The 25,712-nt window shown below is 41.6% G+C and overlaps 1 protein-coding gene across 2 annotated transcripts in view; it reads right to left on the bottom strand.

The window, feature by feature from the left end:
* ZBTB7C (zinc finger and BTB domain containing 7C) overlaps nt 1-25,712 on the bottom strand; it is a 301,985-nt gene that overhangs the window by 92,290 nt on the left and 183,983 nt on the right. The window contains exon 1 of one of the 2 annotated variants that reach the window (XM_060761232.2): nt 22,155-22,498. The exons of the other annotated variant lie outside the window; for it this stretch is intronic. The gene's annotated coding sequence lies outside the window, so the exon portion shown is untranslated. Of the gene's footprint in view, nt 1-22,154; nt 22,499-25,712 lie in introns of those variants that run through there. 2 annotated transcript variants of the gene reach the window in all.

Raw genomic sequence — 25,712 nt, 5'->3', positions numbered from 1 at the left:
TGCTTAAAAGCCTCCAAAGAAGGAGCCTCCACCACACTCCGGGGCAGAGAGTTCCACTGCTGAACGGCTCTCACAGTCAGGAAGTTCTTCCTCGTGTTCAGATGGAATCTCCTCTCTTGTAGTTTGAAGCCATTGTTTCGCGTCCTAGTCTCCAGGGAAGCAGAAAACAAGCTTGCTCCCTCCTCCCTGTGGCTTCCTCTCACATATTTATACATGAGAGGAATGTGATGTTTAACAACTCAAAAAGAGTCATAGTCCAAATAACAAACTTTTGAAAGACATTGGAAACTACTGGAGGAACTACATAATATCACAGAAGTCAAAATCATGACATTGTCAGAATTTCGCTCCCAGCAGTCTTGGCCAACATAACCAATGGTGAGGAATGTTGGGAGCTGCAGTCCGGAAACATCTGGAATGTCCCTCAATCCCCACCCACCCTTATTAAAATAGCAACAAGGGCCACCACCCAATTCAGCAGCCCTTCAGTTTTCACCTCCTCTTCTCTAGTCCATCTGATTATAAGGGAATGTGACTTCATCGCGTTGAGCTGTCCCCCACCCCGCTTCATGAGCTGGCCTTTTATGGAGCAAGGACATTCACATGAGGTCATGTGTTTTGCTTTATGAGGAACATCTCCTCCCACATGAGTCTCCCTGGCACATACATCCTTGGGATGACACCCTCTTTTTACTTATACAGAATAGGATCTGGTAGCAGTAGCAAAGACTTCCTTGGAAAGGGATCTAGAGACCTGTTGGGTCCATTTCATTTAAATTTTCATTCTAGATTTCCACCAAAAAAAAGTTTATCAAGGCACCTGCTAACAGAATTATAATGAAAACATCAAATTAAAATATCCAGTAAAACGCATCCATTAAAACTGAAGAATAAAAATAAGACAGAAAAAAGGGTGGCAGGAATTACATCACACTAAAAACCTCCAGGGACAAGTCTGTCTGGATAAAAAGTGTTTATTTCCATAGAGAACTACCTTGGGCTCCTAAGTCCTATATATTATCTATTCGTTTCTTAGTTATATGTGTGTAATTAAAGCATATACTCATGTATAAGTCTAGAACAGGTCTTAGGGTCAAAATTACAGATTTTGCTTTGATCAGTGGATGGGTTGAGACTTAAGAGTTAAATTTAATGCAAGTGAGAGACAAAGTTGAAGTACTTTGGCCACATCATGAGGAGACAGCAAAGCCTAGAGAAGACAATTATGCTGGGGAAAGTGGAAGGTAAAAGGAAGAGGGGCCGACCAAGGGCAAGATGGATGGATGGCATCCTTGAAGTGACTGGACTGGCCTTGAAGGTGCTGGGGGGTGGTGACGGCCAACAGGGAGCTCTGGCGTGGGCTGGTCCATGAGGTCACAAAGAGTCGGAGACGACTGAACGAATGAACAACAACAACAAACAAATATTTTCTTATCCTTTTAAAAATGCATAGAAGGAAGGTTTAAAGCAGTGGTTCCGTGGACCACGAGTGGTCCGCAAGAACTAAAATATGGTCCGCAGCCTCACCGTTACTACACAGTTGCAACACCCCATGAACCACGTCCTCTTCCTCGTGGCCTTGTTTTCATGGCGAGGAGGTGAGAGAAAGCTGTTAGGGACAGTTCGTTGGGTCTCCAGCTCCGCTTTTTGTATTTTTTCAACCTCAACAAGTGTTAACAAGTGATAATAACACAGACCAACCAAAACTTTTTTTTACTTTGTGTCTTTGTTTTTAGGCCTGTTTCTGGGGTTATTTGGGTGCTGATTCATTACATTGCACTGAATAGACCATATCAGCTCTAGATTATTGAATATGTTTTTCTGTGGGCGAGTAGATGTCAACTACTGGCTGGCATATGTTCTGTATCAGAAAGTGCTAAGATGAGCTTTTAGAATAGTGGTTCCCAACTTGTGGTCCTTGGACCACCAGTGGTCTGCAAGAACTAAAATATGGTTCACAGCCTCACCGTTACTACACTGTTGCAACGAAAGCGACTATCTCGTAAAACACTCTTATAGTGCTGAGACTTATTAAATATGGTTTTCTGTGGGTGAGCCATGGCGACTACTGGATGGCATATGCTTTGTATCAGAAACTAGAGCTGATGTGGTCTATCCAATGCAGTTTTCTGAATCAGCACCCCAAATTACCAAACCGAATCTAAAGTTGACCAAAGACTGATTCGTAATCCTTTTGGTGCTAATGTTAGAGAGTGGACCCTGGTCAAGTGGTCTCTGGTCAAAAAAAAAGGTCGGGAAGCACTGGTTTAAAGGGAAGGACAGAGTCTACTTATCTGAAAGATTGCAATGGAGGCATTTACTGAGCACAGAGCAGTTTTGGATCCATTTCAATATCATCATGATCATCATCACCATCATTATTATTGATCAATTCATTACATATTTATAACCCATTCCATCTTGTGTCATCTTGGTATGGCATCCATGTAACAGGTATTTAAATTATCTGAAACAATTCCATTATAAATACTGGTAAGAAAATAGCCCTAAAACATACTGAATGGTTGAAAGAGCATCAATAGCTGAAAAGGTGATGAGAGTTTAAATCATGTATTTGCATATTTTAGAGAAAAAAAATACACTGAGTCCCAAAATCATGCTTTGATTTGTTACTAGATAGAAAGCATTTTGTAAATCCACATGAAGTACTACAATGTATCACCCACATATATTGCGGGTCTTGCCATATTGACTTCAATTTCCAGATACATTTGAGCTTCAGAATATATAGAACCAGCCCCGTAGCCAGGATTTTTTTGGGGGGGGGGGGGGGCTGAGTTTGGTTCAGGGGGAGGGGCTGCATTTGGTTCGGGGGGGCGGGGCGGCTGAGTCTGAGTGAAGGAGGGTCTACCCTAGCAAACCTATTGTATCATTACCCCAATACCCCCATGCATATGGGATCTATTGAGCATGGTGATCAGATCATGATATGAATAAACATAACAGTTTAAATAATGTACCAGTAAGGCCTTCTCGCGGACCACCCTGAGAATTTGGGGGGGGGGGGGGGGCTAAAGCCCCCCAAGTCTGTCCCCCCCCCCCCCCCCCCCCCCAGCTACATGCCTGTACAGAACATATATTCTCCAACACTTTACAGATGAAATCCAGGACATATGTGGCCAAGCAACATGAGGATGAACACACAAGCTAGGAAAGAGCACAGCAGTTGGCTTTTGCCTGAGCCTACTGGGAAGGGCAAGATTTTGCACCTTCCTGTAACTCATCCAGCTCAATCTGAGGACAAAGTAAAAAAGTGGAAAAAGTAGAGAAAAAGTCTTTAAAAATGAAAAAAGGAACAACACAGAGATTGCCTCTGCCAATCAAGACAGATGGAGAGTATAAGTAACTAAGCATTAAGGAATCCAAAAAGAAGGAAAGAAGTTAAGTGCTTCCACGAAGACAAAAATGCATCCATGGCTATTTCTTTACCAAAGACAGTTCTTTATATTCCCCGTGGCCATGCCTGAAGCCAGAGAAGTTTCAGAAATAGCTTGTTCAGAAGCATGAGGGGGTTACAGCCATAATTTTGTGTGTATGTGGGTTATCACTTAGAAGATTTGCCGTGTGCATGGAACATCTCTGCACCGACCAGTGAATCCAGGCCACTGACTGCCTAAGGACCAAATTATGCAAATTGCACAAATTTGCATGCGGTTCCTTGAATTTCCGGTGAATTCTAATTGCAAAACATAACAGGGATAACACTTTCCACCTGGCATTGGGCTTGTTTTATGCACTGTAATAAAATACAGTAATTTCATATAAAAAGCCAATTAAAACAGAATGTCTTTAAGGGGGAGAAAGGAGGCGAGGAAACTGAGCTAAAAGGGAAGCAAGCACTTTTTAGAGTATAGGATAAAAATGAGTTTTGGTTTCTAGAGAGGAAGTAGCAATTAGATATAGGTGAGGCAAAGTAAACCTCTTTGACATAAACCTGACAAGCCTCATGAGATTGCAGGACTAGCGCCAGCAATTTGACATCCTTGGGTGGTTCCAAGAAGAGCCCACCAACGCTGACACCTACCCAGAGCTTAGATAAGTTACTTTTTGCAACAACAGTTATCAAAGTGGCATTGCTGTATTCTGGAAGCTGCAGATCCAGTAGCTAACTTCCCTATGTTCTGCACCTGAGTCTTCACCTACAACAATCAGCCAGCCTAGATAACCCAGTAGCTAATGAAGATCGCTGGAAGTTGCCATTCAACAACATTTGGAAGACTGCACAATGCCATACCAGATCTAATCTGATTTTGGATGCTAAGCAGGGCCAGTCCTGATTAATACTTGGATGGAAGACCACCAATAAATACTTGGGGATGTAGGCTACATTTCAGAGGAGTGAACAAGCAAAACCATCTTTCAGGATTCTTTGCTGTGAAAGAAATCCATGCATTTGAGATGTAGTGTTAGAGAAGAGTTTCATGGGTGCCATGGACTGCTAAAAAAACAAATTAATGGGTACCAGAACTAATCAGGCCTTAACTCAAAATGACTACACTGAGACTGGCTTTCTTTGGCCATATTATGCAAAGGCAAGGCTTGCTAGAAAAGTCAGAAATATTTAGTATGGGGAAGACAGTAGAAAATAGGAAAACCATGTTCCAGATGGATAGACTCCATCAGGGAAGTGATAGCCATGAATATGAAAAACACAGCCATGAATCTGAAAAAGTCACAATCTCTTCAACAGCAGGGTTGTTGAAGATACAGTGACTCTGAGGTCATTCATAGGCTCACCATAAGTCAAAGACAATTAACAACAACAACCTATGAAATTCATTGGGTCTCTGTAAGCCAACAGGTAGCGTGAACGCACACATACTCCATTTCCATCCCTGTTCTAGTCTTATACCATCAGATGATTTTTTTTGTCATGTCAGGAGTGACTGCAAGTCGCTCCTGATGTGAGAAAATTGGCCGTCTGCAAGGACGTTGCCCAGGGGACGCCTGGATGATTTGATGTTTTTTATCATCCTTGTGGGAGGCTTCTCTCATGTCCCCGCGTGAGGAGCTGGAGCTGATAGATGGAGGTCATCCACCTCTCCCAGATTTGAACCTGCGACCTGTCGGTCTTCAGTCCTCCTGGCACAGGAGTTTAACTCACTGCACCACCGGGGGCTCGGATGATGTGAGGAACAGACCTCCTTCATATTAAAGATGTCCATCTCTATTGGTGGCCCACCAATACCTCAAAAGCAGGTCTACAGAGACTTGATCAGTTCCCCATGAAGACCAAAATGAAAATATTCGCATGCCAACTTTGACTGCAAGGCTGTCTCTCAGTAGTGGATTCCTCATTACCACCACCTGGGAACACTCTCTCTCCTTGGAAAATGAACAAAAGACTGACACCCTTTCCCCAACCTATGATTGCCCATCTTTCTACCATCAAGGATCTTGAACACATTTTTTATACAAAGGAAGGAGCACAAATGATTGTGGGAATGTTCCAGGACAAATTCATTAAGCACTGAATAACCGTTGGGGGTTAAACAGCTGACCCACATCAAGTGGGCAGAAATATCCCAAACACCTCATCTACTGTAGGTACAATATAATGACAGATCACTAATTTGGGGTCTGATTAACTTCCAGAAGAAGCACCCTCTGTCATTACAGGTTTCATTGAGGTTCTTCTAAAACAGTGGTTCCCAACTTTTTTTGACCAGGAACCACTTGACCAGAGACCACTTTGACCAGGGACCACTCTCTAACATTAGTACCAAAAGGATTATGAATCGGTTTTTGGTCAACTTTAGATTAGGTTTGGTTATTTGGAGTCCTGATTTAGAAAACTGCATTGGATAGACCACATCAGCTCTAGTTTCTGATACAAAACATATGCCATCCAGTAGTCTCCATCTGCTCACCCACAGAAAACCATATTTAATAAGTCTCAGCACTATAAGAGTGTTTTACGAGACTAGTTGCTTTCGTTACAACAGTGTAGTAACGGTGAGGCTGTGAACCATATTTTAGTTCTTGCAGACCACTGGTGGTCCAAGGACCACAGGTTGGGAACAACTGTTCTAAAAACTCATCTTAGCACTCCCCAAAATGAAGCATGGTTTAAAGACTGGTAGCCTGGTTTAATTTGGAATGCGCCATCCATAGAAAAAGCTTTCAAGTCTTTTTGGACGACTGAATGAACAAAAAAGAAAGGTCTGCTGAATGTCATCTATGTTCTCCTAATCTTTTTACTAGTAGATTTCCAAGTGGTTGGGTGTCTGATGAGACTGTGGGCTAAAAAAGAGGTTGTGGAGAGGAAGGGGAGGAAGCTAATTATATGCCCACACCCCCTGACATATGGGAGGGGAGACTTCTCCCCTATAATTACACCCACATACCAGTTTATTAATGGTTTCATGTGTTCAACATGTTGGGCTGCAGCCCAGGGTCAGCTTGACCACTTTGCGACTGCCTGTAACTTACGCCGTTATTGCCATGCCATGTCAAATAACACTGGGACATGAAAAGATGCACATGATGTGACAGTTTAATATTTTCCTCCTATGTCCGCTTTCTCAAAAGCAGAAGCTGGGGTCCTACATTAGTGCCACATAGCATAAAAGGGTGTCATGTTGACAATGGAGCAGGCTTGTTTCATGCTGTTCCAAAGACAAAGCATTCTTGTCAGAGATTGTGGTGATCGCTTTATTGTGCATTTATGGCTAGAAATAGTCTCAAAATATTGAACCTGATCTTATATTCTTGCTCACAAAACATAATCCAGCCAAATACTGTTCATTTGGCTCTATAGAGCCATAGTCCAACACACAACCACTACAACTTACTGTCTTCCCTGAGAGGGAAAGTCTTCGCAATGTCAGAAATGGAAAAGGTAAACCGCTTTGTGACTTCCTACTGTCAATATGAGTGTCTGGTGAGCAGTTATTTAGTATTTCATACATTTCTACCCTGCCCTTCTCTCCACAAAGGGGAATTCAGGGTGGCCTCACATAAGCATCATATGATGCTATCAACACATACACCACAAGAATTACAATGAAAACAATAAAAATCATTTTAAAATGTTATACAACAAATTCATTAATAAATTTATTCAACAATAAATTAACATACCATTTAAAACCAAGATCGAGCTGGGTAAATCCAATGTCACAAATGTCCAAAATTTCCTTTCCAATTGCCGCTGTTCTCTAGTCGAACGCCTGTTCCCAAAGCCAAGTCCTCAGTTGTCTTCTAAAGGACAGGAGGGAGGTGGCCACCATGATGTCCTTAGGGAGGGAGTTCCACAGACGGGGGGCCACTGCCGAGAAGGCCCTATCTCCCATCCCCACCAACCACATTTGTGAAGGTGGTGGGATCAAGAGCAGGGCCTCTCTTGATGATCTTAAGCTTCGTGATGGTTCATAGCAGGAGATACGTTCGGACAGGTAATTTGGGCCAGAATTGTTCAGCACTTTGAATTGTGCCCGGAAACTAATCAGCAGCCAGTGGAGCTGACACAACAGAGGAGTGGTACGCTCCCTGTAGGCCGCTCCAGTTAACAACCTGGCCACCAACCATTGGACTAACTGAAGCTTCCGAGAAGTTTTCAAAGGCAGCCCTACGTAGAGAGCGTTGCAGTAGTCTATTCAAGATGTAAACAGAGCGTGGACCACAGTGGCCAAGTCAGACAGTTGATAGAATTTGGAGGTCCCTGTCTCTTTTCAAGGAGTAAGTAAAGTAAAGGTAAAGGTTTCCCCTGACATTAAGTCAAGTTGTGTCTGGCTCTGGGGTATGGCGCTCATCTCCATTTATAGTGTATATAGGAAACAAAACAAATGAACAAAATAAAAAATGAAAAAAATGAAAAAATATGCACAAAATTTACAAAAGGGTGAACATTCAGTGCTCATTAAACATATGAACAATCAGACTTGGATGTACAATTAATTATACCTTAACATTTCTTAACCCTCTATCTTCCCACCCGTGAACCCCACCCATGACTTCCAAAGCCCCTCAAAAAAGGATCACACAACTAACCAGCAACTACTCATATATCTTCTTTCACTGAATCCCCTTTATGGCAATCTTCAAGTTTACCTTTGTCTTCTTTTCCAAATACCCAAGTGCCAGCCTCCATTTGTTTGCAAATTTTTCTTTATTTCCTTCCCTGCTGCTATTTTGGCCATTTGGATATAATCTACTAATTTATCCCTCCAATCTTTAATAGATAACTATTTTTCCATATAAAAAATAAACTGAAGAGTCGGTGTTGTCTGTAGACATTTCCTAGGTCATGTGGCCAACAGGACTGCATGGAGCACTGTTACAAGGAGTAGAAGGGGAAAATGCGTATTTGGATCCCTCAAATGCACACAAAATTATGCCACCCCATTACAAAGCATCATTCCAGGATCATTTCAGAGTGGTAAGAAATGTGGCTCCAAATGTGGATAGGTTCTCCCCACCCTGAATGTTCTTCAGCATGAATTGAGTCCAAAAGCATTGTGATCAAATAAATTCAGTAAGCACCAGGAGGAAACACTGGTGAGAAATAGCAAACACAATATCAAAAAGAGGGCATCGTAAAATGCAAGGTTTGGCCCCATAAATTTTATTGCCTGAGGCAATGGACAAGATGGCGAGCCCTCCCACTCCATGTAGAGAAGCCATCTGGTCTGGCAGCTCAATCTTCCTGGGTTACGTAGGCAATGCCAGGTCAATCTGGGAGGGGCCCACTGTGATGATGTGATATTAAATTTGGGGATGTAATGCCAAGGAGTGGGAGACAATTGAGAAAGAGGGCAATTTGGTGGTGGTAATTTATCAAGTAATTTATGACAAGGTTTTCTGGGGATTACAGTGTATGACTCACAGAAGGTTACCCAGTTTCCATGACTGAGTGGGCAACTCTGGTCTCCAGTCACAACTGTTGTTGTTGTTGTTAGCATTTCCATCCTGTCCTTCTCACCTCTGAAGAGGGACTCGGACGGCTATCAGCAGACACCGTTGGTGCCAAACAATATACATCATAAAATACAATTAGCCTACATTAAAAACAGATATAAATACATTAAAACAATCCTATCCTCAAACAATTGAGGAAATGTCCTCACTTTCTTCCTCTTTTAGGATGACCACTGATGGGTTTTGTTGTTGTTGTTGTTGTTGTTGTTGTTGTTGTTTTTAAAAAAACAGCAACATCTTCTTTCCTCTTTCATTCGACCAAAGTATCCTGAAAGCCTACTTTGGTCTTTCTCATATATCACATTCCAACCACACCAAGTGTTTCCTCACCATCTTTCCTCATATCATGTGATTCATAAGTTTCAGAAAATGTGGAAATTCTGGTCATGGTAAATTAATTATAAGGAACCATGCAGCTGAAATGCTGGATTATGTGCTGATTGAGACTTGGCACATACAGGTAGGATTACCTGTCAAAATGATGTCTGGAATTCTACTGGATGAATGTCCTGGCTCCTAAGTGGCCTTAGAAGTAGCAAAATCATGAAGAAATTTCAAAATATTCATGTTTATTGGCTTATTTATATAAAACAAATGAAAGACAAAACCAAGGTCACAACAACATATGTCACAGAACTCCAATATGCTGATGATAATGTAGTCTGTGTGCATCCAGAAGAAGACCTATAAGCCACTCTAAACACTCTAAAAGCTCAGCCTTTCATTGAACATCAAGAAAACCAAAGTGGTCTTCCAGCCAATCCCTCTGCAATGCCAGAAATATAGCTTAATGTTGACCATTTCTGCTACCTTGGCAGCCACCTCTCCACAAAAGCCAACATTGACACTGAAATACAACACAGCCTGAGCTCCGTGAGTGCAGAATTTGTCCAAATGAAACACAGAGTGTTTGAGGACAGGGACATCCGTAGGGATACCAAGGTGCTTGTTTACATATAAAGTTATTGTCCTCCCAACCCTGCTATATGCTTGCAAAACGTGGACTGTTTACATACATCACACTCAACTCCTGGAATGTTTCCATCAGCTCTGCCTATGAAAAATCTTACAAATCTCTTGGGAAGGCAGGCGGATAAATGTTGGCATGCTGGAAGAAGCAAAGACCACCAGCATCTCAGCTATGCTCCTATGCCATCAACTCCGCTGGACTGGCCATGTTGTCTGAATACACTATCACCATCTCACAAAGCAGTTACTATACTCCGAACTCAAGAACGGGAAACATAGTGTTGGTCAACAGGAAAAGAGATTTAAAGATGGGCTTAAAGCCAACTTTAAAAACTGTGGCATAGACACCGAGAACTGGGAAGCTCTGGCCCTTGAGCTCTCTAACTGGAGGTCAGCTGTGACCAGCAGTGCTGTGGAAGAGGCACGAATGGTGGGCAAATGGGAGAAACGTGCCAGGAGGAAAACACGTCAAGCCAACCCTGACTGGGACTACCTTTTACCTAAACACCAATGTCCTTATTGCGGGAGAACATGAGGATCAAGAATAGGGATCCACAGCCACCTATGGACCCACCACCAGGACACTATACTTGGAGGACCATCATCCTCAGACTACAAGAGATCGCCTAGGTAAAGTAATAAAACAACAAAAACTGGAATTTAAAGACATCTGATGAGGTTGACTCAAGTTCAAGGAGGCTTATGCTAGAATTTCATTTTTCTCTGTCTCGAAGCTGTTGCAAAAATCATGGCATCCATGAAAGAATGGTTCATACCAAATGTGGATACCAAGATCCATGGCTCCACATTTCCCTTTATATTTAGTGACATCGTAAAATTGTGTCCCTTATATAAAATGGCAAAACCAAAGTTTGCTTTTCTGAATTTTATCTTTAGAGAATGTTTTCAAGCTGTGGGATAAGAACACCGATCATACACCTACTCTCTGTGAATGTGTGTTTGTGTCTATAAAATAAAGATTTTACTATATTTCTCCAAGTCTCTCCAATACTTACATCTCATTATTTGTTCATGCTAGTAGCAAGACTGTGCTTTTCATTTCTAACGTAAGCACTCATACAAATATTTTGTCATGCATACACATCACTGCTCATGAACATGCTGCAGCAGCGCTTCCTCCTTAACACACCCCATTAATCCACTTTGGAAGCACTTTCAGCAGCATAAAAATGGGAGTCCCCCCCCCCCTCCTTTCCTCCCCTTTAAGATGAGTTGAATACTGGTTTGGAGTAAATATAAGACCACATGCTGTGCTCATACGGCTGTACCAGGAGCTCCAAACTCCCTTTCATTCTTTGGGTGTTTGCACGTGCTTGTTCTGGCCATGCATTTTGCAGTTGGGTGGTTCCTGTTAGGCTGCAGTCATGGGGCTAGCCACCTGTCTATCACTGTTAAGTTTTAGTTCCGCCCTTTTTTCCAGGTTCAAAAGGGAAAGGGAACCATTTTAGTTCAGTCTTACAGTTGGAAGCTCAGCTACAGGACGTGAAAGTTTTCTACTTGTAGAGAAGTTTTGTTTCTGAAAAGATCCAGGAGAAAACAGTCCCAAAAGCTCTAGCTGGGGGATTTACAGCCTCACAGCTTTAAGAACAGTCTCTAAAGAAAGGCCTTTAAGAGAACAGCTTTACAGCACAACCCTTGTTGGGGTTAGAGAAACGGACCTACAACTTTCGTGGGAAAAATTCTAAGGACTCCAGCTGGAAATTCTTCAGAGTCTTGGCTGGTAGGTCTACTTGGGTACCCAAGAAGCATTTTGGAGCCAGGAGTAGAGCCCACACCAGCAAAGCCTAGAAAGCAGATTGCCCAGGAAGGGGTTAAAAAGGGTTTTCCTCGTAAAGGAAAGAAATAGTTCTCCAAGCAAGTTACCTGTCCATTGTAGACAAGTTAAGAAGCATTTGTTTGATTTGTTGAAGATCTAAGATTGTTTGTTGAAGACCTAAGCAATAATAAAGAACTCTGTTAAACTTTTAAGCTTCTAAAGACTTTGTATAGGAAAACCCATAGGGCCTCTCATTTGAGGCACCCTGGCTTCCCACTGGGCACAAAGAGCACGTCCTGTTCAAAAGCCAATTGTTATAGGCCCAGCGTGCGACAGCACACATGCAATGGTAAACATTTCTGTTCGTGGTTGGGAAGGCAATAACATGTGTTATGAGCAGCATGCAATAATGTTCTCAGCCTCATGTCTTGACCACACTTTGATGTGATTTGGACACCTGTGTCCCAGTTTTATTCTGTGAATTAGGGTAGGACATGCTCTAGTTTCACATGGAATTTAAGTTACTTCTATTATCCAGAAATGTTCATGACCATATCTGCAAGCTTTACATACTTTTATTAAGCCATATGACCCATTCAACAAAGGCCTAGAGCAGGTTTAATTAGAAGCTTCTTCCTCATCTATTGATGCATTGTCTGCCTCTTAGTGCGGCATCACTGCCGCATTACTGATAAATTGCTCCTTAATTACACCAATAAACTACTTCTCCGTTCCTTACAGGCAGGGATTAATTACTGTTTTGCTCTGTAGTTTTACTTTTACTACCACTTCACAACAAAAGAATAAATGAATAGGATTAATGGTGGGAAACGAATAATTAAAGCATAGGATCTGACTAATTTAGAAGCAACTTGGGGATGTCCCATCTCTACTACATAGAAACAAATTGTAAAAACCGAAAGCCACAACAGGGAAGCTTCTAATTAATAGAACAGTAGCCCTAAAGATGGACAAGAACTGGGTTGTTGTAGGTTTTTCAGGCTATATGGGTATGTTTTAGAAGCATTCTCTCCTGATGTTTTGCCTGCATCTATGGCAGGCATCCTCAGAGGTTGTATTATTATTATTATTATTATTATTATTATTATTATTATTATTATTATTATATTAATCATTTTACTCTATTATTATTATTACATTTATTATTTTATTCTTTATTATTGTTATTATTATATTTATTATTTTACTCTATTATTATTGGAAGGATATGTAAACACATTTACACTGAAGAGGGGTAGAATAATGCTTTATATTATATTCGGGTCGGCTTATACTTCCACCGGGATTGTGGCGCAGCTGGCTGAGTGTCAGCTGCATTAAGATCACTCTGACCAAAAGATAATGAGTTCGAAGCCAGCCCGGGTTGGAGTGGGTTTCCAACCAATTGTGTGTAGCCTGTTGTTGACCTTTGCAACCCAAAAGACAGTTGCATCTGTCAAGTAGGAAAATAAGGTGCCACCTTAAAGTGTGGGGAGGCTAAATTAACTGATTTATGAGGCCATAAAGAAGACTCCAGCAAAGCATTCCAGCGGGGAAGCATGTGGGGAATGCGGAAGTGCTTCATCAGCGTCGCAGATGGATGATGAAAGCGGCCAGAAAAAGTTAAATTGCCTCTGTGTATGTCTGTATATGTTTGTATGTCAAAAATTGGCATTGAATGTTTGCCATATATGTGTACACTGTAATCCACCCTGAGTCCCCTGCGGGGTGAGAAGGGCGGAATATAAAAGCTGTAAATAATAAATAAATAAATTTAATCAGAGGACAGTCTTAACTTAACTTACAGTTTTATTCAAAAACATTTAACCTACTGGTTCCTCAATTAATGCAATTTTATTGGTATCAATTTTTATTTTGGAATTTACCAGTAGCTGCTGCATTTCCCACCCTTGACTTATACTCGAGTCAATCCGTTTTCCCAGTTTTTTGTGATAAAATTAGGTGCCTCGGCTTATATTCGAGTCAGCTTATACTCAAGTATATATGGTAACTATTCCCGATTAAGTAATCCAGAGTTCCTGAGTGGCTTTGGTGTCTGGTCCAAGGCAAACGTAAAGTGAATCATTATGGAAGTTCTAGTAAAATGTCACACTGCTTGATGGCAAAAGTCAACAAACTGCAGCACATCAGAAGAACTGGTAAAATCATTGAGTAGAAACTGAAAATGTTTCATATAGAAACAGAAGCTGTATGATGTCATTATTACTGTTGCTTTTCTTGCATCATATACTGGGACAAAGGCTGGTGATGATGAGAATGAGGATAAAAATGATGATACTCATTTAGATCTCACCTTTTCCTCAGTTGTGGGATTTAAGGCATAATGGAATATCAAAACAAAGGCAGATTAAAACCATGCAAACCCTAAAGGCAAAACTTGATTATATCATTTTACTTAACTGACAACATTCTATTATTCTACTGTATTATATTAAACTTTGGTGTTTTTTAAACACATGGCCCACTGCATTTAAAAAATTACCAAAAAGCAAACAAAAAGCCTGTTGAAATAGGGATGTTTTCACTTGCTGGCAAAAGATGAGCAAAAATGAGTTAGAAAAGTTGGGAAATCCTGAGATTTTTAGTTTGGTGTGATACTATCAATTTTTGTCAGAGAAAGCTAAAGACCTTGTGAAACTGAAACTACCATGATTCCATAGCATTAAAGTGGCATCACACCACGTTAATTCTCCACTAGAGCCCCTGGTAGCGCAGTGGGTTAAACCCCTGTGCCAGCAGGACTGAAGACCGACAGGTCGCAGGTTTGAATCCGGGGAGAGGCGGGTGAGCTCTCTCTATCAGCTCCAGCTCCTCATGTGGGGACATGAGAGAAGCCTCCCACAAGGATGATAAAAACATCAAAATCATCCGGGCGTCCCCTGGGCAACGTCCTTGCAGACGGCCAATTCTCTCACAACAGGACACTCCTGACACGACAAAAAAAAATTCTTCACTGTAGATACGCCCTTAGTTGTGAGCCTTATTGATCTGTTGAGCCACTACAGATGCACATTTACAGTCCACGGTATGTTTTTAGTGATGCAATTCATTGCTACAGTACGGATTTTGCTGTTCAGAGGGAAGAAAACTATGACTTTTCATTCAGGCATGAACACAACAGGCAAGTGATTAAGTTTGGCAATAAGTTGAGCGACACAAACAAACTCCATGAGGCTGAGGTCTCAAATAAGCAGTGTTTGTAGGGCTTTCGGTGCCTTTAAATGACCACCTTACATATGGACCTGAATGTTACTGGAAGCAGGAGTTGAGGAAGAACGTATCGATATTTATTAAGGGAAACTTGAATAAAGCACAGATTCAGGGAGTAGGATTCAGATTTCACTTGCCACAGATATCTGAACTCTGAAAACACATTATTTTCTTGTTTGTAGTTCTCATCCCCTAAATCCCTCAGAACTTCTCCAAACACCTATTATTATTTATTTGTGATAATTAATGCAGTAATCGGTGTTAGAATCAACCATGAAAACCCACATTCTCAGCCCCAGAACATTTAGATTACTGTATATACTCGAGTATAAGCCTAGTTTTTCAGTCCTTTTTTAGGCTGAAAAAGTCTCCCCGGCTTATACTCGAGTCAATGTTATTTATTATTTTACTTTGTTGTTGTTGTTGTTGTTGTTGTTGTTGTTGTTATTATTTTACTCTATTATTACTGGAGGACATGTAAGCATATTTACATTGAAGAAGGTTAGAATAATGATTTAATCAGAGTTGGACAGTCTTATCTTGAATTACAGTTTTATGTAAATATTCGAAAACATTTAACCTACTAATGCCTAAATTAATATAATTTTATTGGTATCTATTTTTATTTTGAAATTTACCAGTAGCTGCTGCATTTCCCACCCTCGGTCAATACGTTTTCCCAGTTTTTTGTGGTAAAATTAGGTGCTTCGGCTTATATTCGGGTTGGCTTATACTAGAGTATATACGGTAAGTTTGGCATACATCAGAAACAACTTGAAGGCATATAACAACAACCAACGTCTTACAGAGTTTCGCATACCGTATACACTCAAGTATAACCTAGTTTCTCAGCCCTGTTTTTAGGCTGTAAAACTCCCCCTTGACTTATACTTGTGGCAAGGTTATTTATTATTTTACTCTGTTATAATAATAATAATTATTACATTTATAATTTCACTCTATTTATTATTATTATTATTACATTTACTATTTTACTTTATTATTGTTGTTATTATTTCATTTATTATTTTACTGTATTTATTATTGTTACTGCATTTGTTATTTTGCTCTATTATTACTGTTATTATTTCATTTCCATTACTTTACTCGATTACTATTATTATTATTATTCCCTTTTTATTTTACTCTCTTGATTATTATTGGAAGGATACGTAAGCACATTTACATTCAAGAAGGTTAGAATAGTGGTTTAATCAGAGTTGGACAGTCTTATCTCATATCACAGCTTTAGGTAAATCTTCAAAAACATTTAATAATAATAATAATAATAATAATACTTTATTTGTACCCCGCTACCATCTCCCCAAGGGACTCAGTGGGGCTTACATGAGGCCAAGCCCACAACACATCAAAAAACAAAGGCAATAACAAATAATCAATACAAACAGTTAAAAATAAAATAAAAAAAATAAAAAATAAAACTCAAAGCAAGAAATACACAATAACCCACCCATACCCTCAATTTTCTTGGTATCTATTTTTATTATGAAATTTACCAGCTTCTGCATTTCCCACCCTCAGTTTATACTCGAGTCAATCCGTTTACCCAGGCATGTAGCCGGGGGGGGGGGGGGGGGGCTTGAGGGGCTTCAGCCCCCCCCTCCCAAATTCTCATGGTGGTTCGCAAAAAGGCCTTACTGGTGCATTACTTAAACTGTTATGTTTATTCATATCATGATCTGATCACCATACTCAATATATCCCATATGCATGGGGGTATTGGGGTAACGATACAAAAGGTTTGCTAGGGTAGACCCTCTTTCACTCAGACTCAGCCCCCCCCAAAACTCACCCGCCAACCCCCCCTGAAAAAAATTCACACCCACCCCCCCCCCCCCCCCCGAAACGAAATCCTGGCTACGGGCCTGCGTTTACCCAGTTTTTTGTGGTAAAATTAGGTGCCTCGGCTTATATTTGGGTCAGCTTATACTCGAGTATATACATTATATCAACTTGTTGAACTCCTTAACTAGAACAAAGCAGAATCACTTCTGGATAATGTGTAGGGATGGTCTGGGATGAGATAAAATGAATTATTTCACTTTAAAAGACTTTATGATATGATTGTATGATTGCAAAAGAATCTCCACTTGGAAATGAAACCTCAGTCATGGAAAACCATCTATCTTTCCATCCAGAACCATCAATCATTTAAGACCACATGCAACAATATATAGCCTCACTTTCCTCTTGTTGCACCTGCTTCTCGCTCTGTTCTCTTCCATATGTTGCCGTTTTTCCTTTTCCTAGATTTTTGATGTTAGTCTTTGGGGACAATTATAAAACCCACAGTAACGTTTCCTTGTAAAGCAATGTCTATAGGGTTGGCACTGTAAAAAGAACCACACAAAAGAAATATGGATCCAGGTTATTCCATTGGCCCACTACCATTCTAGAATGTGTGAACCTGTTTGTCGTAAAATAAGGCTTAGAACAGTTGCTGCAATTTTGCTTCATGCAAAATTCAAAGCAGATCCGGGCTATTTCCTGGCACGAAAGTAGCGAGAAATACCGAGGAAAGGAGAGGGGAGAAAAGAGTCCGACTAGCAAAAATTCCCAGGGAGGCGATAAAGATTCTACTCCCTCCACATTCCTAGGTAATCACTGGGTTCTCGCTAAAGAAAAGCTAACTGGGAAGCCTGTCCTCCGCCAAAACACTGGTGGAATTTCAAAAGACATTTTGGCACAAGTAGCAACATTTTCCAGATTGGTTTTGCTCAACCTTAAATAACCCAATGAACACCAACCTGGACAATCTTGGTGTATGTGTATAATTATTTTTTTTTAAATGGGCTTTTTCCTGCAATGTGAAACATACAAAAGCAGTAATTCAAAAGACAATCTGTTGCTCAGAAATCCAAAGACTATGCAGACATAAGATGACCAAAATGCTCAGAATCCTTAATCTGGGCATGATTTCAAGGGACCCATAACCAAACAGTTGATGGGTTATTTGAAGATTCTGTACTCCATTCACGAGACAGAATATGTTTTAGCATGGCGTTGAGAGGGGGTTGCAAGGGGGTGTCAAAGGGGTGACCAAAGGCCACCAGAAAACAGTATTTTCTGTTAGTCATTGGGGGTTCTCTATGGGAAGTTTGGTCCAATTCTATAGTTGGTGATGGTGCTCTTTGATTATAGGTAAACTATAAATCCCAGCAACTACAACTCCCAAATGTCAGAAAACAGTATTTTCTGTTAGTCATTGGGGGTTCTGTGTGGGAAGTTTGGACCAATTCTATAGTTGGTGGTGGTGCTCTTTGATTATAGGTAAAATATAAATCCCAGCAACTACAACTCCCAAATGTCAAGGTCTATTTTCTCCAAACTCCAGCAGTGTTCACATTTGAACATATTGAGTATTCGTGCCAAGTTTGGTCCAGATCCATCATTGTTTCAGTCTGCAGTGCTGTCTGGATGTAGGTGAACTACAACTCCAAAACTCAAGGTGAATGTCCACCAAACCCTTCCAGTATTTTCTGTTAGTCATGGGAGTTCTGTGTGCCAAGTTTGGTTCCGTTCCATCATTGGTGAATCTCTGAATGCTCTTTGATTGTAGGTGAACTATAAATCCCAGCAACTACAACGCCCAAATGCCAAGGCCTATTTTCTCCAAACTCCACCAGTATTCCCATTTGAACATATTGAGTCTTTGTGCCAAGTTTGGTCCAGATCTATTATTGTTTGAGTCCACAGTGCTCTCTGGATGTAGGTGAACTACAACTCCCAAACCCAATGCCAATGCCCACCAAACCCTTCCAGTATTTTCTGTTGGTCGTGGGAGTTCTGTGTGCCAAGTTTGGTTCAGTTCAATCATTGTTGGGTTTCTGAATGCTCTTTGATTATAGGTGAACTATAAATCCCAGCAACTACAACTCCCAAATGACAAAATAAATACCCCCCCCCCCCCCCACCAAGCCCACACCATGAGGAACTATATTAAGGGGTCTCGGCATTAGGAATGTTACAAAACACTGTTTTAGCACTGTTAGCCAAACAAACACAATATCCTGAGATGGTTATTTCTGAAGTAAATAGTATTTTTAAATTATTATTTACATCACTTCTATCCTGTCCATATCAGCCCGAAGGTGACTCAGGGCGGCATAAAAATTGGCACAATTAGATGCCATATATAAATACATACATCAGTTAAAAACAAAAAAAATCACATCATATACATTTAAAAACCATAAAAGCAATAAATTATAAAATTATAAAAACTACGTCTTCTTGTTCAATTCCTCAACTGTTCCATCGTCTTAACTGTTCCTAGTTCATATTCCAATTTGAGTATTTCTAGGCACCGATCAAAAAGAGGAAGAATAGCAATACTATTCATTCTGTCCTCTATTACACTGAAGAGTATATATTGACAGATTGGACAGTGCATTGCTATCTATATTTGTCATACAATCATGCAATATCGGCCTCTGTTTTACCGTGACGCACAAAAGAATTCTTGCTACAAAGTTAAGACACTGAGTTTGCAATCCTATATGCATTTAATTCAGTGCAGCTTACCTATAAGGAGACAAGTACAGCACTATGAAGTGAAAAAGAGAAGGAGCCAACGCTCTGGAGTCTTCTCTTAGGTTTCCCAGGATCCGATTTGCAAAGAAACCACACAAAAGTTCCCCAAAGCCATTCACTGGGTATTCAGATCCGAGTTTCACATTACAATGGCACCTCAGTTAGAAGACACTTCAAGATACAATCGTAGCAGGTTTCTTCCCTTGGAACCTATTGCTTCCAACAGTGCAACACTGAGAAGAATTAACACTTGTTGGAAAATCCACAGGCACACATTTAGAAAATCCTGGGTGAGTCACTCTTTCTCAGCCTCAGAGGACGGCAAAGGCAAAGCAACTCTGAGCAGATCTGCCTAAGCAAACCTCATTATAGATTCCCCATAGAACTGCCATAAGTCACAATCAATTTAGAGGCACACAATGACACCAGCCTACTCTTATTCAAAATCAAACCCTATGAAACTTATCAACTAACACAGACAGATAGATACAAACATATGTCCAATTTCAACTTGAATGTGAATTATCTGGAATTCCAAAATCCAAACTACTCCAAATTGTCCACATGGGTGGCTGACATATCGACGCCTTTGCCGTCTGATGGTTCAGTCTCCGCAAACGTTCTTTCATGCACAACATTATTTTTGAAATATTGCATATAGAACTACTTTCAGGCTATGTGTTCAAGGTGTATATGACACATCGAGGATTTTCAGATTGAGATGGGCCCTATCTCTAAGATAGCTAAGGATATATATATGCAAGGATCCCAAAGTCCAAAACAAAAACATCCAAAATGCAGAACATTTTTGGTCCTGAGAATTTTGGAGAAGGGAAACTAATACCTACTGTACAATGTATAAATCCAACTTCCAAAAAATGTGCACAAATTGAGATTTTTTTCTCTCTCTCTCCCTGTGTCACCATAAGAGCAATTGAATACGTAACAAGGTTACTGTGAGTTTTCCGGGCTGAATGGCCATGTTCCAGAAGCATTCTCTCCTGGCGTTTCGGCCACATCTGTGGCAGGCATCCTCAGAGGTTGCGAGGTTTGTTGGAAACAAGGCAAGTGGGGTTTAAATATCTGTGGAATAATATCCAGGGTGGGAGAAAGAACTCTTGCCTGCTTGAGGCAAGTGGGAATGTCTCAATTGAACAATTAATAAAGTTTCCCTTTTGTCTGGTCTTCTTATTCCTGTTGTAGAACTGCAAATATATATATACATACACACACACACACACACATATACCTACAGGAGCTTGACTTTCACCCCAAATGCACACTTGTTAGGGAAGCAACCAAGTCGCAAACCAACAGGGAAGGAATCACAGATTCCCTGGACAACATTCTCTGCTGATGTTTTGCCTGGATCTTTGGCAGGTATCCTCAGAGGTTGTGAGGTCTGTTGGAAACTAGGCAAGTGATGTTTATATATCTGTGGAATAATGTCTAGGGTGGGAGAAAGAACTCTTGCCTGCTTGAGGCAAGTGGGAATGTTGTAATTGAATTCGTAACAATTAATGAAGTTTCCCTTATGTCTGGTCTCCTTATTACTGTGGTAGGACAGCAAACACACACACACACCTGGATCTATGGCAGGTATCCTCAGAGGTTGTGAGGTCTGTTGGAAACTAGGCAAGTGGTGTGTGTGTGTGTGTGTGTGATACGCGCTCTCACACACACATACACGCAGATATACTTACAGGAGCTTGGTTTTTACTCCAAATGCACCTATGTTTGGGAAGCACCGAAGTTGCAAACCAACAAGGAAGGAATTGCTGTAAACTAGGCAAGTGAGATTTATGTATCTGTGGAATAATGTCCAGGGTGGGAGAAAGAATTCTTGTCTGGTTGAGGCAAGTGTGAATGTTGCCACTGAACAGGTAACAATTAATGAAGTTTTCCTTTTATCTGGTCTCCTTATTCCTGTGGTAGGACAGCACATACACACACACACACACACACACAGATATAGACACAAACATGAGCAGATATACCTACAGGAACTTGACTTTCACCCCAAATGCACCCTTGTTTGGGAAGCACCCAAGTCGCAAACCAACAAGGAAGGAATCACAGCTTCCATGAGCAGCATTGTCTTCTGACATTTTGCCTGTATCAATGGCAGGCATCCTCAGAGGTTGGGGTGTCTTTTGGAAACTAGGCAAGTGGGGTTTATATATCTGTGAAATAATGTGGAAGGAAGAACTCTTGCCTGCTTGAGGCAAGTGTGAATGTTGCCAGTGAATAGGCAACAATTAATGAAGTTTCCCTTTTGTCTGGTCTCCTTATTCCTGAGGGAGGACAGCAAATACACACACATACAGAGAGAGAGAGAGAGAGAGATACCTATAGGAGCTTGACTTTCACCCCAAATGCACCTTTGTTTGGGAAGCACCCAAGTCGCAAACCAACAAGGAAGGCATCGCAGATTCTTTGGGAAGCAATGGACCAAACGCGTTGGCTGTCATGGACTGACTGCCAAAGAGACCCTTCCTAAGGTCTCTCCAAACAGGCTTGCAGCCATTCTCATTCATTTCCTTAATGAATCAAACCCGGACGCCTAGAAGGAGGCAGAGAATGCCTATGTGGGATCCTGGGAAGCTTTGGAGCCAGGGCAGGGAAAGCCGAAAAGCCAGCCAAGCGTTGCTGCGCCAAGGAGAGAGGCGCTCGCCCGACCTACCTGTGCAACTCTTCTTCTGCCTTTTGTTCCTGCTCTCTTCTTGCTGCTGCTGCTGCTGCTCTTGCTGCAGCCCCCGGTCTCCCAAGGCAAGGCTGTGCTCCAGGAAGGTCCCCACAGGAGGCTCCTTCTCCTTCTGCTCCTCTTCTTCCTCTTCCTCCTCCCGAGGCGCGTCTGGAGGCGAGTGCTGCCTCATTGGGAAGCGCAAAGTTCAGCCCTTTCCAGGAGCGGCGCGCAGAGCTCTCCTCCCACCGCCCCAGAGGAATTTGGCAGCCGGCCCCGGGCTGTGTCCACCTGCCTGGGAGGGGAAGGGGCACCCGGGCCCTCCGCCCACCCAGCCGCCTCCTCTCCGCCAAAGCAGACGCTCTTTTCCTTCCTCCCTCCCTTCCTTGCTTTTCCTCCCCTTTCTCTCGCTCCAACGCAGGTCCCCCTTTGCCTCTCTCCAAGCCTTGGCTATCCAAGCGCACGCATCACTGAGCCAAGTCTTCAGGAGCGCCTACACTGCGGAATTAATGCAGTTTGGCACCACTGGGACTGCACTGGCTCCATGCTAGGGAACCCTGGGAGCTGTCCTTTGGTGAGGCACCCGCAGGCTTTGGCAGAGAAGGGTTTAGACCTTATTAAAGTGTTGACAAAAAGGTAATTCTATAGGGTATTTTGGGTTGTTGTAGGTTTTTCGTGTTATATGGCCATGTTCTAGAAGCATTCTCTCCTGACGTTTCGCCTGCAAACACCCTCAGATCACAGGAAAGCATTAATCCGGTGTTTCTCAACCTGGGGGTTGGGACCCCCAAGAAGGTCGCAAGGAGGTGTCAGGGGGCTCACCAAAGACCATCAGAAAACATAGTATATTCTGTTGGTCATGGGGGTTCTGTGTGGGAAGTCTGGCCCAATTCTATTGTTGGTGGGGTCCAGAATGCTCTTCAATTGTAGGTGAACTATAAATCCCAGCAACTACAACTCCCAAATGTCAAGGTCTATTTTCCCCAAGCTCTACCAGTGTTCACATTTTGGCATATTGCGTATTTGTGCCAAGTTTGGTCTGGATCCATCATTGTTTGAATCCATAGTGCTCTCTGGGTGTAGGTGAACTGCAACTCCAAAACTCAAGGTCAATGCCCATCAAACCCTTCCAGCTTTTTTTGTTGGTCATGGGACTTCTGTGTGCCAAGTTTGGTTCAATTCTTTGATGGTAAGTGCACTATAAATCCCAGCAACTACAACTCCCAAATGACAAAATCAATCTCCCCCCCCCCCCCCGACAAACCCATGAATATTCAAATTTGGGCAAATCAGGTATTTGTGCCAAATTTGGTTCAGTGAATGAAAATGCATCCTGCATATCGGATACTTTCTTACATGACAATTCATAACAGTAGCAAGAATACAGTTGTGAAGTACCATAAATAAAATACTCTATAAATTGTCAAAGGCTTTCATGGCTGGAATCATGTTATGGTTAGGGGCCAACACAACATGAGGAACTGTATGAAGGGGTCACAGCATTAGGAAGGTTGAGAAACACTGCATTAATCCATCTCCATGTCTCTCTTTCCCAGGATGAAGTTTGACACCACTTGAGCTGCCGTGACTCAACCCTATGGAATCATAGTGTTGTAGTTTGACAAGGTCTTCAATCTTTTCTGTCAAAAAGTGTCTGGGTGCCTCACCAAACTGTTACTCCAGCAAAGGATTCTCCCAGGCAGCTACCAGCCAGGCTTTGAAGTTGCAAGGCCATTAAATGCTAATCAAGGTGGCCATTTGGAACATTCACACTTGCTTCAAGCAGACAAGAGTTCGTTCTTCCACGATGGACATTCCACAGATATATAAACCTCACTTGCCTAGTTTCTAACAGATCACTCAACCTCTGAGAATGCCTGCCATAGATGTGGGCGAAACGTCAGGAGAGAATGATGGGATTGAGTCATGGCAGCTCAAATGGTGTCAAACTTCATCCTGGGAAAGAGAGACATTGAGATGGATCAATGCTTTCCTGTGATCTACTGGTGCATTGTTAATTTTGCCAAAGTCAGAGGATGAAGCTATATCTGAGGGTGGATCTACGCTGTAGAATTAAGGCAGTTTGACACCATTTAAATTCCTATGACCCAATGCTATGGAATTGTAATTATACAAGGTCTTTGGCTTTCTCTGCCCAAAGGTACTGGTGCCTCACCAAACTAAAATCCTCATAACTCTATAGTAGTGAGTCATGGCAGTTAAAGTAGTGTCAAACTGCATTAACTCCACAAAGTAAATACACCTTTGCTTAGAGGTTTGCCCTCAGTAGATCACAGGGAAGCATTAATCCACCTATTTATCTGTCTAGGAACCATTAAATGTCTTTAAATGGACTTGCTGGGTTCCAAAGGCTTGCTTTAAGAACATGCATCAATCCTCCGTAGGTTATCTACACAAGAAGGGGTACTTGATGTCAACAAAACACACACATGATTCAACTCAATACCTCTTTCTTTGTAAAGTAGCTTTGTTCTTAATTGTTTCATAGTTTTGTATTTACTCAAATCACATGTCACATCAATGTCACAAATATAAGCATGTTACATTCACAATCAAATGCAGCACATTAAATAGAAAACTATAGTACCATCAAGCTTTTTGTTAATCTAATTTCCATACTAAACATTTTCAGTAATGTATTTGCTTTACTTTAGGGTTTTAACTTTACCCTTCAAGCTAAAAGTTGTAATTAAGCAATGTCCAGATAGAAAAATATCCTCCTTAAGGCATCTATGGATATGTGAAATTCAAATTCCAGAAATACAGCTTAATGGTGTGACCATTTCCGCTACCTTGGCAGCCATCTCTCCACAAAAGTCAACATTGACACTGAAATACAACACCGCCTGAGCTCTGCAAGTGCAGTATTCTTCTGAATGAAGCACAGAGTGTTTGAGGACCAGGATATCCGCAGGGATACCAAAGTGCTTGTTTAGAAAGCTATTGTCATCCCAACCCTGCTATACACCTGAGAGACATGGACTGTCTACAGACGTCACACGCAACTCCTAGAATGATTCCATCAGTGTTGCCTCTGAAAAATCCTGCAAATCTCTTGGGAAGACAAGCGGACAAATGTCAGTGTGCTGAAAGATGGGCTCAAAGCCAACTTTAAAAACTCTGGCATAGACACTGAGAACTGGGAAGCCCTGGCCCTTGAGTGCTCCAGCTGGACGTCAGCTGTGACCAGCAGTGCTGTAGAATTTGAAGAGGCAGGAATGGAGGGCAAAAGAGAGAAACATGCCAAGAGGAAGGCGCATCAAGCCAACCCTGACCGGGACCTCCTTCCACCTAGAAACCAATGCCCTCACTGTGGGAGAACATGCAGATCCAGAATAGGGCTCCACGGTCACCTACGGACCCACCGCCAGTACACTGATCATGGAAGACAATCCTACTTGGACAACAAGGGATCACCTAAGTAGGAATATGTGAATGTATGCATTATTTTTTAGTTGCTTAAAATTTTAAGCTGTTCTACAGGCTACAGATTTGGGAGAATTTGGGAATACCTATATTTGTACATACATACATAAT

This window comes from Anolis sagrei, chromosome 2 (genome assembly GCF_037176765.1).
Source record: "Anolis sagrei isolate rAnoSag1 chromosome 2, rAnoSag1.mat, whole genome shotgun sequence".
In the NCBI taxonomy this organism is placed as follows: domain Eukaryota; kingdom Metazoa; phylum Chordata; class Lepidosauria; order Squamata; family Dactyloidae; genus Anolis; species Anolis sagrei.
The sequence above is the reverse complement of the archived record's forward strand: the minus strand, read 5'-3'. Positions and strand labels throughout refer to the sequence as shown.